Raw genomic sequence first — 14,686 nt, 5'->3', positions numbered from 1 at the left:
TAACTGTTGCTTCCTGACCTGCATACAGATTTCTCAAGAGGCAGGTCAGGTGGTCTGGCATTCCCATCTCTTTCAGAATTTTCCACAGTTTATTGTGATCCACACAGTCAAACGCTTTGCCATAGTTAAGAAAGCAGAAATATATGTTTTTCTGGAACTCTTTTGCTTTTTCCATGATCCAGTGGATGTTGGCAATTTGATCTCTGGTTCCTCTGCCTTTTCTAAAACCAGCTTGAACATCAGGAAGTTCACGGTTCACGTATTGCTGAAGCCTGGCTTGGAGAATTTTGAGCATTACTTTACTAGTGTGTGAGGTGAGTGCAATTGTGCGGTAGTTTGAGCATTCTTTGGCATTGCCTTTCTTTGGGATTGGAATGAAAAGTGACCTTTTCCAGTCCTGTGGCCACTGCTGAGTTTTCCAAATTTGCTGTCATATTGACTGCAGCACTTTCACCACATCATCTTTCAGGATTTGAAATAGCTCATCAGTACTCCCTAATCCTTCCAGCCCACCCCTAGTCCTAAACAACCACTAATCTATTTTCAGTCTCTATCTTGTTGTTGTTCAGTGGCTAAATGTGTCTGACTCTTTGCAACCCATGGACTGCAGCATGCCAGGCTTCCCCGTCTTTCACTATCTCCCAGTGTTTACTCAAACTCATGTCCATTGAGTCAGTGATGCCATCCAACCATCTCATCTTCTGTTGCCCCCTTCTCCTCCTGCCCTCTACTTTTGCCATCATCAGAGTCTTTTCCAATGAGTCAGCTCTTTGCATCGGGTAGCCAAAATATTGGAGCTTCAGCTTCAGCATCAGTCCTTCCAGTGAATATTCAGGGTTTATTTCCTTTAGGATTGACTAGTTTGATCTCCTTGCTGTCCAAGGGACTCTCAAGAGTCTTCTCCAACACCACAGTTCAGTTTTTCAGTGCTCAGCATTCTTTATAGTCCAACTCTCACATCTGTACATGACTACTGGAAAAACTACAGATTTGCCTCTTCTAGACTTTTCACATAAATCATCTCATATAAAATGTGTTCTTTTCTGAATGGCTTCTTTCACTTAGCGTAATGTTCTCAAGCTTTATCCACGTTGTCAGCATGTATTCGTGCTGCATTTCTTTTTACTGCCAAATAATATTCCGTGATCACATGTCTAATTTATTCATTCATCAATCTATGAACATTTGGGCTGTTTCTACTTTTGGATATTCTGAATAAAGAAGTTTTGAACATCTGTGTACAAGTTTTTGTGTGGCTATGTTTTGATTTGGGGAGAGAATATATCTAGGAGTGAAATTTCTGGGGTAGTCACATGGTAACTCTGTGTTTATCTTTTCGAGAAACTGACCAGCTGTTTTCCAAAGTTATATTCCAATCAGCAGTGTGTGAGGATTCTGCTTTCTCCCCATTCTCACCAGGGATTATTTTTTTATGACCTTTTTATTACAGGAATCAATAGTGGGTATGAAATGATATCTTGTGGCTTTGATTTGCATTTCCCTAATGACTAGTGATGTTGAGAATCTTTCCATATACTTATTGACCATTTGTATATCTATTTGAAGAATTGTCTATCCAAATCCTTTGCACATGTTTAATTGGAACATATGTCTTTGTTATTGAATTTTAAGACTTCTTTATATATTCTAGATACAGATCCATTATCAAGTAAGTGACTTACAAGTATTTTTTTCCTCTATGAATTATCCCTTCACTTTGTTGATTGCACCCTTTGAAGCAACAAAGTGCTTAATTTTGGTGAAATTCAATTTATTTTTTTCATTTGTTGTTTATTATTTTGAAATTGTAAAGAGAGATGATTGTCTAATTCAAGGCTATAAAAATCTACATATACTTCTCACATTTAGATCTATAACCCATTTTGAGTTACTTTTTGTGTATGGTATAAGATAATGGCCTAACTTTATATATATATATATATATATATATATATATATATATAGCATATTGATAATCAGTTGTCCTAGTATCATTTCTCGGAGAAGGTGATGGCACCCCACTCCAGTACCCTTGCCTGGAAAATCCATGGACGGAGGAGCCTGGTAGGCTGCAGTCCATGGGGTCGCTAAAAGTCAGATACAACTGAGCAACCTCACTTTTACTTTTCACTTTCATGCATTGGAGAAGGAAATGGCAACCCACTCCAGTGTTCTTGCCTAGAGTATCCCAGGGATGGCGGAGCCTGGTGGGCTGCCGTCTATGGAGTCGCACAGAGTCGGACACGACTGAAGCGACTCAGCAGCAGTAGCAGCAGTATCATTTCTTAAAAAGACTAACGTTTCCCCCACTGAATTGTCCTGGCGCTCATGATGAAAATCAATGGACCAGAAATGTGGAGACTAGACTTTCAGTTCTATTCCACTGGTCTATTCATCTGTTCTTTTGCCAGTATCACGTTGTGTTAATTACTGTAGCTCTGTAAGAAGTTTGGAAATGGAGAAGTGTAAGTGCTACAACTCTGTTCTTTTTCAAGATCACCTTGGCCATTCTCATTGACTGGCCCTTGTATTTCCATATGAAGTTTAGAATTCATTTGTTCATATCTTTTAAAAAGTTTTATTGATTTAGTTATTTTTGGCTGTGCTGGGGCCTTGTTGCTGTGCAGGCTTTTCTCTAGTTGCAGTAAGTGAGGGTTACTCTCACTTACTGCAGTGAGTGAGGTTGGCGGGCTTCTCGTTGCAGTGGCTTCTCTTGCCGTGGAGCATGGGCTCTCGGGCTTGGGGCTTCCGTAGTTGTGGCACGTGGGCTCAGTAGCTGTGGCTCCCGAGCTCTGAAGCACAGTCTCGGTAGCTGTGGCCCACAGGCTTATTTGCTCCACCACATGTGGGATCTTCCAGACCAGGGATCGAATCTGTGTCTCCTGTATTGGCAGGTGGATTCTTTACTACTGAGCCACCAGGGAAGCTCTGTTCATATCTTCAAAAATGAAAATCAAAACAAAACAAAAAAACCACAAGGGCATCTGAGATCTTAGGATTGTGATGAATCTGTAGATCAATTTTGGGAGTATTGCCATCTTAAAAGTAAAAAATCTTCCAATCAATGAACCCAGGATGTCTTTCTATCTATTTAAATCTATACTCCTTTTGTTAAATTTATTCCTAAGTATTTTATCCTTCTTAATGCTATAATAAGTGGAATTATTTTCTTAATTTTATTTTTTACATTGATCATTGTTACTGTAGAGAAATACAATTCAATATAGACATACAATTTGTATATGTATATATATATTAGAGTTATACCTGCAATGTCATTTATTAGTTCTATAGTATTTTTGTGGGTTCCTTGGGTTTTCTATATACAATATTACAACATTGGTAAATAGAGTATTATTTCTTCCTTCCAATCTGAATACTTTTTATTTCCTTTTCTTGCCTAACTACCCTCGCTTAAAACTTCATGTTGAAGAGAAGTGATAAGAATAAACATCTTTGTCTTGCTCTTGATCTTAGAGAAAGTTTTCTCTTTTTTTTGCCATTAAGTATAATGTTAGCTCTGAGTGTTGCATAGATATCTTTTTCAGGTTGAAATACTAAATACTGCTTCTACCCTCGTATGTTGACCGTTTTTGCCATGGAATGTGTTGGATTTTGTCAAATGCTTTTTCAGCATCTATTGAGATGATCATGTAGCTTATGTCCTTTATCCTATTCATGTAGTCTATGAATTAATTTGTTTTCAAGTGTTAAATCAAGCTTACATTCCTGGGATAGATCACACTTGGGAATGATCCCTTTTAAGTTGTTGGATTTGGTTTGCTAATATTTTATTGATGACTTTTATAAGATATACTGATCTGCTATTTCCTCCCTTTTTTCTTTCTTTCTCGTATTGTCTTTGGTTTCCACATCAGTGAAATACTGACCCTCATAGAATGAGTTGAAAATGTTACTTTCTCCTCTACTTTTAGAAAGACTGTATAAATGATTCATGTTAAGTATTCTTTAAACCCTTGGTGTAATTTGCCGTTGAAGCTAATTTAGGCCAGGGTTTTCCTTTGTAAGTAATTATTGGGGTGTTTTAGTTGTGTTGTAGGGTTTTTTTGTTTTGTTTGTTTTTTAACTAATTCAATCTCTTGCTATAGGTCTATTCAGCTTTTCTAATTCTTTATGAGTTAGTTTTGGTAATTTGTGTCTTTCTGGAAATTTGTGCATCTCATTTAGACTATCTAACTATTTGACATACAATTGTTCATTGTACTTCTTTCTAATCCTTTATACTTCTGTAAGGTTGGTAATGATTTTCCCTCTTTCACTTTCATTTTAGTAATTTAAGTGTTCTCTCTTTTCCCTGCCTTGAACAGTCTAACTAAACTTTCCTAATTTTCTTGCTCTTTAAAAAAAAATTTTGTTTTATTTTATTTTCTGTAATCCTTTTCTATTTTATTATTGTCCACTCTGTCTTTCTATTTCTTTTCTCTATTTCCTTTTTTCCCCCCCTCCTTTTGTTTCCTTTGGGTTTAGTTTTCTCTTCTTTTTGAAGTTTCCAAAGTGAAAAGATAGAGCTTCCCTTGTGGCTCAGTGGTAAGAAAATTGCCTGCCAATGCAGGAAACATGGGTTTGATTCCTGGATCCAGAAGATCCCCTAGAGAGGGAAATAGCAACCCACTCCAGTATTCTTGCCTGGGAAATCCCATGGACAGAGGAGCCTGGAGGGCTACAGTCTGAGGTTGCAGAGAGTTGGACATGACTTAGCAACTGAACAGCAGCAGCAAATAGGGTATTGATTTGAGATCTTCATTTTTACATTTATTAATTTCCCTCTAAATACTACTGTAGTTGCATCCTTAGCTATTGGTATGTTGTATTTTTATTTTCATTCACCTCAAAGTATTTTTAAATTCCTTGGTAAGTTTTTTTTTTAAATTAGTTAATTTATTTTAAGTGGAGGAAAATTACTTTACAATATTGTGATGGTTTTTGCCATACATCAACATGAATCGGCCATGGATATACATGTGTCCCCCTCATCCTGAACCCCCATCCCACCTCCCTCCCCACCTTTGACCTAGTGTTTATTTAGGAGTTTGTTGTTTAATTTCCACGTGTTTAAGAATTTCCCAAATTGCTGTTTACTGCTTTCTAATTTCATTCGATTGTGGATAGAGCACATATTTTGTATAATGTCAGTCCTTCTAAATTTATTGTGGCTTGTCTTATGGCTTAGCATATGGTTATCATGGAAAATATTCCATGTGCACTTGGGAAGAATATGTATTCTGTGTTTTGCTGGATGGTGTGCTTTTTAGAAATCTGTTAAATTTGTTTCAAGCCATGCTTATCACCACTTGGTACTGTCAGACTTTAGAGTTTTTGCCAGTCTGATGATGTGAAGTAACATCTCAGTGATGCTTTAAATATCTGATTCTTCTCTGATTGATGGTCAGGTTGAACATTTCTCTCCTCATATTGTTATTAGTGTCTCAGGATTCCTCTCATAGGACACATGCATATCCATTGCCCTTTTTTTCTATCTTTTTATTTGTAACTTGCACTAATTCCATAAAATTCAAACAATATCCTACTTCAGTTCAGTTCAGTTCAGTCACTCAGTCGTGTCTGACTCTTTGAAACCCCATGAATCACAGCACTCCAGGCCTCCCTGTCCATCACCAACTCCTGGAGTTCAATCAAACTCGTGTCCATTGAGTTGGTGATGCCATCCAGCCATCTCATCCTCTGTCCTCCCCTTCTCCTCCTGCCCCTAATCTCTCCCAGCATCAGGGTCTTTTGCAATGAGTCAGCTCTTCCCATGAGGTGGCCAAAGTACTGGAGTTTCAGCTTCAGCATCAGTCCTTCCAATGAACACCCAGGACTGATCTCCTTTATGATGGACTGGTTGGATCTCCTTGCAGTCCAAGGGACTCTCAAGAGTCTTCTCCAACACCACAGTTCAAAAGCATCAATTCTTTGGTAATCAGCCTTCTTCACAGTCCAACTCTCACATCCATACATGACTACTGGAAAAACCATAGCCTTGACTATACGGACCTTTGTTGGCAAAGTAATGTCTCTGCTTTTGAATATGCTATCTAGGTTGGTCATAACTTTCCTTCCAAGGAGTAAGCGTCTTTTAATTTCATGGCTGCAGTCACCATCTGCAGTGATTTTGGAGCCCAGAAAAATAAAGTCTCACACTGTTTCCCCATCTATTTCCCATGAAGTGATGGGACCGGATGCCATGATCTTCGTTTTCTGAATGTTGAGCTTTAAGCCAACTTTTTCACTCTCCTCTTTCACTTTCATCAAGAGGCTTTTGAGTTCCTCTTCACTTTCTGCCATAAGGGTGGTGTCATCTACATATCTGAGGTGATTGATATTTCTCCCGGCAATCTTGATTCCAGCTTGTGCTTCTTCCAGCCCAGCGTTTCTCATGATGTACTCTGCATAGAAGTTAAATAAGCAGGGTGATAATATACAGCCTTGATGTACTCCTTTCCCTATTTGGAACCAGTCTGTTGTTCCATGTCCAGTTCTAACTGTTGCTTCCTGACCTGCATATAGGTTTCTCAAGAGGCAGGTCAGGTGGTCTGGTATTCCCAACTCTTTCAGAATTTTCCACAGTTTATTGTGATCCACACAGTCAAAAGCTTTGGCATAGTCAAGAAAGCAGAAATAGATGTTTTTCTGGAACTCTCTTGCTTTTTCCATGATCCAGCAGATGCTGGCAATTTGATCTCTGGTTCCTCTGTCTTTTCTAAAACCAGCTTGAACATCTGGAAGTTCACGGTTCACGTATTGCTGAAGCCTGGCTTGGATAATTTTGAGCATTACTTTACTAGCGTGTGAGATGAGTGCAAAATATCCTACTTAAATTTAGCCAAAAAAATTTTATGGTGCCATGTGCAAAATTATTTTTCTCCCATTGCCTAACACTCTCTTCCTCTAGTTGTCAATGTGCATTAGATATTTAGAATGATATTCCCCAAGTGTTGATCATGGTTATTCTAGATGATGGAATCTGGGAGATTTTTGTCTATGTTTTATTTGTTATTGTTTTTTATTTTATTATTTTAATGTTTTGTGTTCCTAGAGTTTGTATGTTTTTTGTCTTTTTCGGTGAACTTGCTGCTGCTGCTGCTGCTAAGTCGCTTCAGTCATGTCCAACTCCCTGCGACCCCATAGACGGCAGCCCACCAGGCTCTGCCATCCCTGGGATTCTCCAGGCAAGAACATGGAGTGGGTTGCCATTTCCTTCTCCAATGAATGAAAGGGAAAAGTGAAAGTGAAGTCGCTCAGTTGTGTCTGACTCTTAGGGACCCCACGGACTGCAGCCTACCAGGCTTCTCCATCCATGGGATTTTCCAAGCAAGAATACTGGAGTGGGGTGCCATTGCCTTCTCCCTAAAAACTTTACCAATGATTAAAAATTCCTACCACATTTATGCCAGACAAGGACATCAAAGACATGATTTATAATCATGTCTCCAGAAACCAAATGCTTTCATCAAAGGTTTTAAAATCTGTGGCCAAAAGGAGAAGCTCCCACCGCATGAAGACCACCACTGGCCTTGGGCTTTCAAAAGCAGTCCAGGAAACATTAACTCTGAACATCTGGTCTTCAGAGTCTAGGAGGAAGCTGCTGTGGGTGATGAGATACTCTTCTGCAAAGAGATAGTTTGAGCAGAATCCCAAATACCTGTAGTTGTGCTGTGTGTGCTGTGCTTAGTCACTCAGTCATGTCCAGTTCTTTGCGACCCCATGGACTGTAGCCCTCCAGGCTCCTCTGTCCATGGGGATTCTCCAAGTAAGAATATTGGAGTGGGTTGCCGTGCCCTCCTCCAGAGAATCTTCCCAACCCAGGGATCGAACCCAGGTCTTCCACATTTCAGGCAGATTCTTTACCATCTGAGCCACCAGAGAAGCCCATGAATACTGGGGTGGGTAGCCTATCCCTTCTCCAGGGGATCTTCCCAACCCAGGAATTGAACTGGGGTCTCTTGCATTGTAGGCAGATTCTTTACTGCCTGAGCTACCAGGGAGATGTTACATGTGTTTAAAGCATAGTTGAATAGGCATCCCTCTTTTGCTTTGCTATTGTTCATCTTTTCCATTAGGCTAGAAACTGCACAACAGCTGGGACTTGATCTATCTCGTTTGTGTGCATAGACCAGTGCTATGCGCAGAGTGGACTCTCAATGAACACTTTTTGAGTGAATGAAGGGAGCCCAGATCTATCAGAAAAGGAGTGACAGATCCTTTTGTTTCCTCACATCACACTTGGGCATCAGCTGACCTTTGTGGCGGAAGTGGACTTGCTAGATGGAACTTGCTATAATAAGCAACTACTCAGTTAAGTGCTATCTCAAAGAGCACTTTGAATTGATCTGCCTGGAATTCCAGTGTTAAGAAGGATGAACACAATTGTTGGGCCTGACCTGACTTAACCCCTTAGTTCCAGTGAATCCACACATTCCTGAGTTTATCTTTCAGATAAACTAAGTAATCTGAGACATAGAGCCCATGGCAATGATCTTGAATAAATGAATAATGCAACAAATTACAAAGTTCCTAAAAGAAAGTTTGAGGATATTTCCGTATTCTTTTGGGCTTTTCCAGCTTCTATTCATTGCATATGGTGGGTAACAGGGGAGGGAGGAGGGTTAATATAAAATAATAATCATTTGTTCTGTTTTTCCTTTGCTCCTACCCTTCTCACTTTATTTTTCAAGAGAAAGAATGAAGAGGATAGGACTGGAGAGGTGGCAGATTTCTAATTAAATCACAATTTTTTTTTTTCTAAAAGGAAATGGTAACACTGAAACCTTAAGTCAAACGAGTAGGGGGTATTAAAGATAAAATTACCACTCAGAAGTCAATGGAAATGTAGTTAGAGGCAATTATTGCATGTTCTCTTTGTTCTTTGTGAGCGAGGTGACCTTTAAAAATAAAATTGTTCTCGACTGTATTTTTTAAATCTTGTTTTCCATGATTCTGAGATTGCTTACAATTGTTATCTGTATATTTTTTATTTTTTAAAGTGAAAGTATTAGTTGCTTGGTCATGTCCTACTCTTTGCAACTCCATGGACTGTAGCCTGCCAGGCTCCTCTGTCCATGGGATTTCCCAGGCAAGAATATAAGAGTGAGTTGCCATTTCCTTCCCCATGTATATTTTTTACATCTTGAAATATACTGCTATAAATAATAATAACCAAAATTTCTTGGATTATTAACTTTTTCTTATATTTTAAAAATATTCATATTGTATATCTCACCATGAATAACAAATCATGAAATTGCCATAAAATGGAATACTATATAGCCATTAAATAGTATTTTTTAAGGAAACTTTAAGATAAAATGGTAATGTGCATTATGAAATCTATTAAAAAAAGGATAGAAAACTGCATACAGAGAATGTTCTTGATTTGTGTTTTGTTTAAAATGATTGTGAGGTTATAAGTGATATTATGGTTGAGTTTTATTTTCTTTATTATATAACTATCTCTCTGTAATTTCCATATTCAGTTCAATAAATGTCACTCTTATAATCAGAAAAAATATTAAAATGCTCAGATATCTTTTCAATGGAATTTAATTTGTCTTAAAGTATCTTTAGAGGTATATAGGGAATAGATATAATTTTTCTATTTTAAAATGGATAAAATGGACATGCGAAGTGTCATGAAGTGCCTGCTTCTAATCTCATAACTCATGACAGAGAATTGGAATTTAAAAGAGAAGCCAACCTCTTGGAGCTGTATAAACTCCAGGGCTGGTCTCTCCTTGGAGCCTTTTGGTGGCTGTACTCTCAGGGACCAGCTTCCTCACTGCACCTGGAGGAGACCCTGAGGCCAAGGCAAGGCTTCACCTCCCTGAGTCACAGCCCTCACCAGCCTTTTGCCAAGGGAAGGGAAAAACCCTTAAATGTATCTCTGGATTAAATGTATCCTTAAATGTATCTCTGGATTACCACAATTTCCAAATAACTGGATCTTCTCGTTGAGATCACCTTAGATACAAATGCTAGCATCAGCAAAGGCCCCATATTCCATGTTTTAAATTACTGGATGTCTAATTTTAGAATCATTGTGCTCTTTTTACCTTGAACACCTCTTAAGAACAGGTACTGTGTAAATTCTTTTCCAGAGGCTCCAAGGCAAATTCCTCATACAGAGATATAGTACTCATTAACTCATCAATCATCTGCCTTAGGACATTGTACCTTGAAGGCACTAGTTCATATTCAGACTTTGTGGACAGTAGATGCAGTATGCATTGTCTTATTACCATGTGAGATGACTCATTCATCCCTGTAGGATCTCTGAATTTCCACTTGGAGATGCAATAAATCTTATGATTTGCTTTTCAAGTGGTTCTTGGTTCTTTTAATTTTTTTTTTTTTAAGTCTCAAATGACAGCTATTTCTTTCTTTTTGTCATAGTTCTTGATTAAAAAATAGTAATGATAATTACCTGAGTTCACCTATGAAGACTTGGCTTTGGACTTACCTGGTAGTCCAATGGTTAAGAATCCACCTGCCAATGCAGGGGAAACAGGTTCTATCCCCGGTCAGGGAAGATTCCACATCCCAAGGGGCAACTAAGCCTATGAGCCACAACTACTGAGCCTGCGCTCTAGAGTCCTTGGGCCACAACTACTGAGCCCACTCACCGTAAGGAATGAAGCCCCACGTACTCTAGAGCCTGAGTGCTGCAACTACTGAAGCCCAAGCCCTAGAGCCCATGCTCTGCAACAAGCAAAGCCACTGCAATGAGAAGCCTGCATCCACAACTAGAGAAAGCCCAATAATGAAGACCCAGTACAGCCATGAATGCATTTATTTTTTAAAATGTAAAAATGCCATATATATATATATATATACACATATACATTTTAAAAAATAAATGCATTCATGGCTGTACTGGGTCTTCATTATTGGGCTTTCTCTAGTTGTGGATGCAGGCTTCTCATTGCAGTGGCTTTGCTTGTTGCAGAGCATGGGCTCTAGGTCAGGAAGCAACAGTTAGAACTGGACATGGAACAACAGACTGGTTCCAAAGAGGAAAAGGAGTTCGTCAAGGCTGTATATTGTCACCCTGTTTATTTAACTTCTATGCAGAGTACATCATGAGAAACACTGGACTGGAAGAAACACAAGCTGGAATCAAGATTGCCGGGAGAAATATCAATAACTTCAGATATGCAGATGACACCACCCTTATGGCAGAAAGTGAAGAGGAACTCAAAAGCCTCTTGATGAAAGTGAAAGTGGAGAGTGAAAAAGTTGGCTTAAAGCTCAACATTCAGAAAACGAAGATCATGGCATCCGGTCCCATCACTTCATGGGAAATAGCTGAGGAAACAGTCTCAGACTTTATTTTTCTGGGCTCCAAAATCACTACAGATGGTGACTGCAGCCATGAAATTAAAAGATGCTTACTCCTTGGAAGGAAAGTTATGACCAACCTAGATAGCATATTCAAACGCAGAGACATTACTTTGCCAACAAAGGTTCGTCTAGTCAAGGCTATGGTTTTTCCTGTGGTCATGTATGGATGTGAGAGTTGGACTGTGAAGAAAGCTGAGCGCCAAAGAATTGATGCTTTTGAACTGTGGTGTTGGAGAAGACTCTTGAGAGTCCCTTGGACTGCAAGGAGATCCAACCAGTCCATTCTGAAGGAGATCAGCCCTGGGATATCTTTGGAAGGAATGATGCTAAAGCTGAAACTCCAGTACTTTGGCCACCTCATGCGAAGAGTTGATTCATTGGAAAAGACCCTGATGCTGGGAGGGATTGGGGACAGGAGGAGAAGGGGAGGACAGAGGATGAGATGGCTGGATGGCATCACTGACTCGATGGAGGTGAGTCTGAGTGAACTCCGGGAGTTGGTGATGGACAGGGAGGCCTGGCGTGCTGCGATTCATGGGGTCGCAAACAGTCGGACACGACTGAGCGACTGATCTGATCTCATCTGATGGCTTTAACTGGTTACCAGTGAGACCCGGGCACTGATTTGCTTATTTTTCTTTAAATCTTGTTTGCTAATTCTAATGCTCAGCCAGGATTGACAGCAACTGATTTAACCTCTGAATCTTTGCTTCTATGACATATTTAGCATCTCTGATTTATCTGAGGTCAAGTCTTTGGTCAAGAATGTAACATGCGGGACTTCCTTGGTGGTCCAGTTGTTGAGACTCTGTTTCCATTTCAGGGGGGATGGGTTTGATCCCTGGTTGGAGAACTAAGATCCCTCAGGCACACTGTGTGGCTAATAAAAAAATAAAACTAAATAAAAATACTTTAAAAAAAGGCAACCTCCAATTAAAACACAGATCCCATGGGTAAAATTAGATTTAGGATTTTCCACATGGTTTCCAGAAACATACTGCAGCAACAATCAACTATTTTTGGATATTTTATAGTTGTCTAATGCCAATTAGGAGAGGCCTGTTTTCTTAAATCTATAGCTCAGTTTAGAGAGAATGACTTCTTTGCAATAGTGAGTCTTCCCAGTCCATGAACATTATTTATTCTTGCATTTATTTAGTTCTGGTATCAGTCAGGGTTCAATGGAGAGATAAAAACCAGACCAGACTTTGAATGGAAAAATTCTAATATAAAATTATTTTTACAACGAGTAAAAAGGTGACTATTCAGAATCTTGGATATGCCTCTAAGGGGTACAGAAGGAGCCACTGTAGAAAGGACCTATGACCTCTGGGGCAGAGGAATAGTAAATGTGAAGGTACTTGGAAACTTTTTATTTTTTATTTTATTTATGTGTTTATTTTTGGCTGGGCTGGGTCTTTGTTGCTGCGTGCAAGCTTTCTCTAGTCGCGGAGAGTGGTGGCTCACTCTCTAGCTGTGGTATGTGGGCTTCTCACTGCAGTGGCTTCTCTTGTTGAAGAGCATATGCTCCAGGGTGCATAGGCTTCAGTAATTGTGGCACATGGGCTCAGCAGTTGTGCACAGGTTTAGTTGCCCTGTGTCATCCTGGACCGGAGATTGAGCTTGAGTCTCCTGCATTGGCAGGCTGATTCTTAACCACTGGACCACAGAGGGAAGCCCAGATGCATGGAAACTTTAAAGAACCCACTGAAAGGGAATGGAGATTCAGACTTCTTTGGAGGTGTGGCTGCCATAGAAACATGCAGTCCACTAGTGATGGAGAAACAGGAGGGTGTGGACCACTGTTGAGTTGTAGGAAGGAGGAGGAAGCTGCTAGAGGCATGGGCTGAACAGCTGGTCTCGGGACTTCTGTTATGGTGTAGAAGTGGTGGTAATGGGTAACAATCACTCATTTCCAACTTTAGGGTGAAAATGATCAATATTTCACCAGATTTGTTTTCTTCATGTTTTTGGAGGCTGCAAGCAACACCCAGGGAAAATCACAATGTAGTTCTCCCCCAAAAAGGCAACATTTTATTACCAGTGGGGTATGATTTATGGTAAGAGGGGCAGCCTTAAAAAGGAAAACGAGGTTACCAAAGAAATCTCTGATCCCTGTGTTGAAAAAGGTAGGAATTTTGCCACTAACCCAGAAGCTCTTACCTCGAGGGCACTGGGGTTAATCGGTCCCCCCACCCCGACCCCCCAGCAAAAGGATCTAGAATCAGTACTACACCGCCCACCACCACTATTCCAAAGTGTGGGGATCTGATTTTCTGTACATTAAACATGATCCAGACTTGGCCAGATGGAGTTTTTCTGATTAGAATTTTCAGAGGAGCCAGGAGAGGCTGCTCTGTGTTAAAGCATGGCTGTGGATAGATGGATGTTGTGGCAGCAGAGGGAGAAACAAGAGTGGGCGAAGGAACAAGGAGATTTGAGACACTGTCCATTTGGCAAGAAAGAGGAGAGTAATGAGACAGTAATGCTTCAGAGGCTATAATATATTACTGATTGTAGATCAATATTGAAAGAGCCCTATCAGACAGAAACTTGTTTTGAAGAGGAAATTGGAACTTAACTGCTTCAGGACAGGATATGGTGGATAAAATAATTTTATGGCACCTTTTCAAATTTAGGCAAGTGCCTCTTTATTGGATTAAGAAACGAGATCTGAGCCAGGCTGAGGGAGCAGAAGAGAGCCTGCTGGGAGTTGGACCAGGCAACTGGAGGCTACTCCAAACTGCCTCAGACTCCCCACCCCCACCTCCCCCCACCACCCCTCCACCCCTGTTATCTGCCCAAGCCTCACTCCAGCTCTGCTTCCAGTCCCCGGCCCCCACGCTACTGCCCTCTGTGTTCTTTTTCGAATGCTCCTCCATCGGCTGGCAGAAGGAAGAGAAATTTGAGGATGTTGGAGCCAAGATGCCCATGGAATGGAGCTGGGCATTGTCACCTAGCAGCTTGAGGAAACCCCACACAGGTGTGATGCCAGGTCCAGGAGACTGTCACTGAACAGACAGCAGGCTTCCCAGGAAAGAAGTGAAGGAGCCTTGTCCAAAGCCTGGGACCCCTGCAAGAGATTTTAATTGAATTTTACACTGACACCATCCAAGGCTTCCTTGAAGTGAAGTGAAGTGAAGTCACTCTGTCATGTCCAACTCTTGCGACCCCATGGACTGTAGCCTATCAAGGTCCTCTGTCCATGGGATACTTCAGGCAAGAATACTGGAGTGGGTTGCCATTTCCTTCTCCAGGGGATCTTCCCAACCCAGGGATTGAACCCAGGTCTCCCGCATTGCAGGCGGACGCTTTACTATCTGAGCCA

The sequence above is a fragment of the Bos indicus genome, chromosome 3 (genome assembly GCF_029378745.1).
Source record: "Bos indicus isolate NIAB-ARS_2022 breed Sahiwal x Tharparkar chromosome 3, NIAB-ARS_B.indTharparkar_mat_pri_1.0, whole genome shotgun sequence".
In the NCBI taxonomy this organism is placed as follows: Eukaryota; Metazoa; Chordata; class Mammalia; order Artiodactyla; family Bovidae; genus Bos; species Bos indicus.
The sequence above is the reverse complement of the archived record's forward strand: the minus strand, read 5'-3'. Positions refer to the sequence as shown.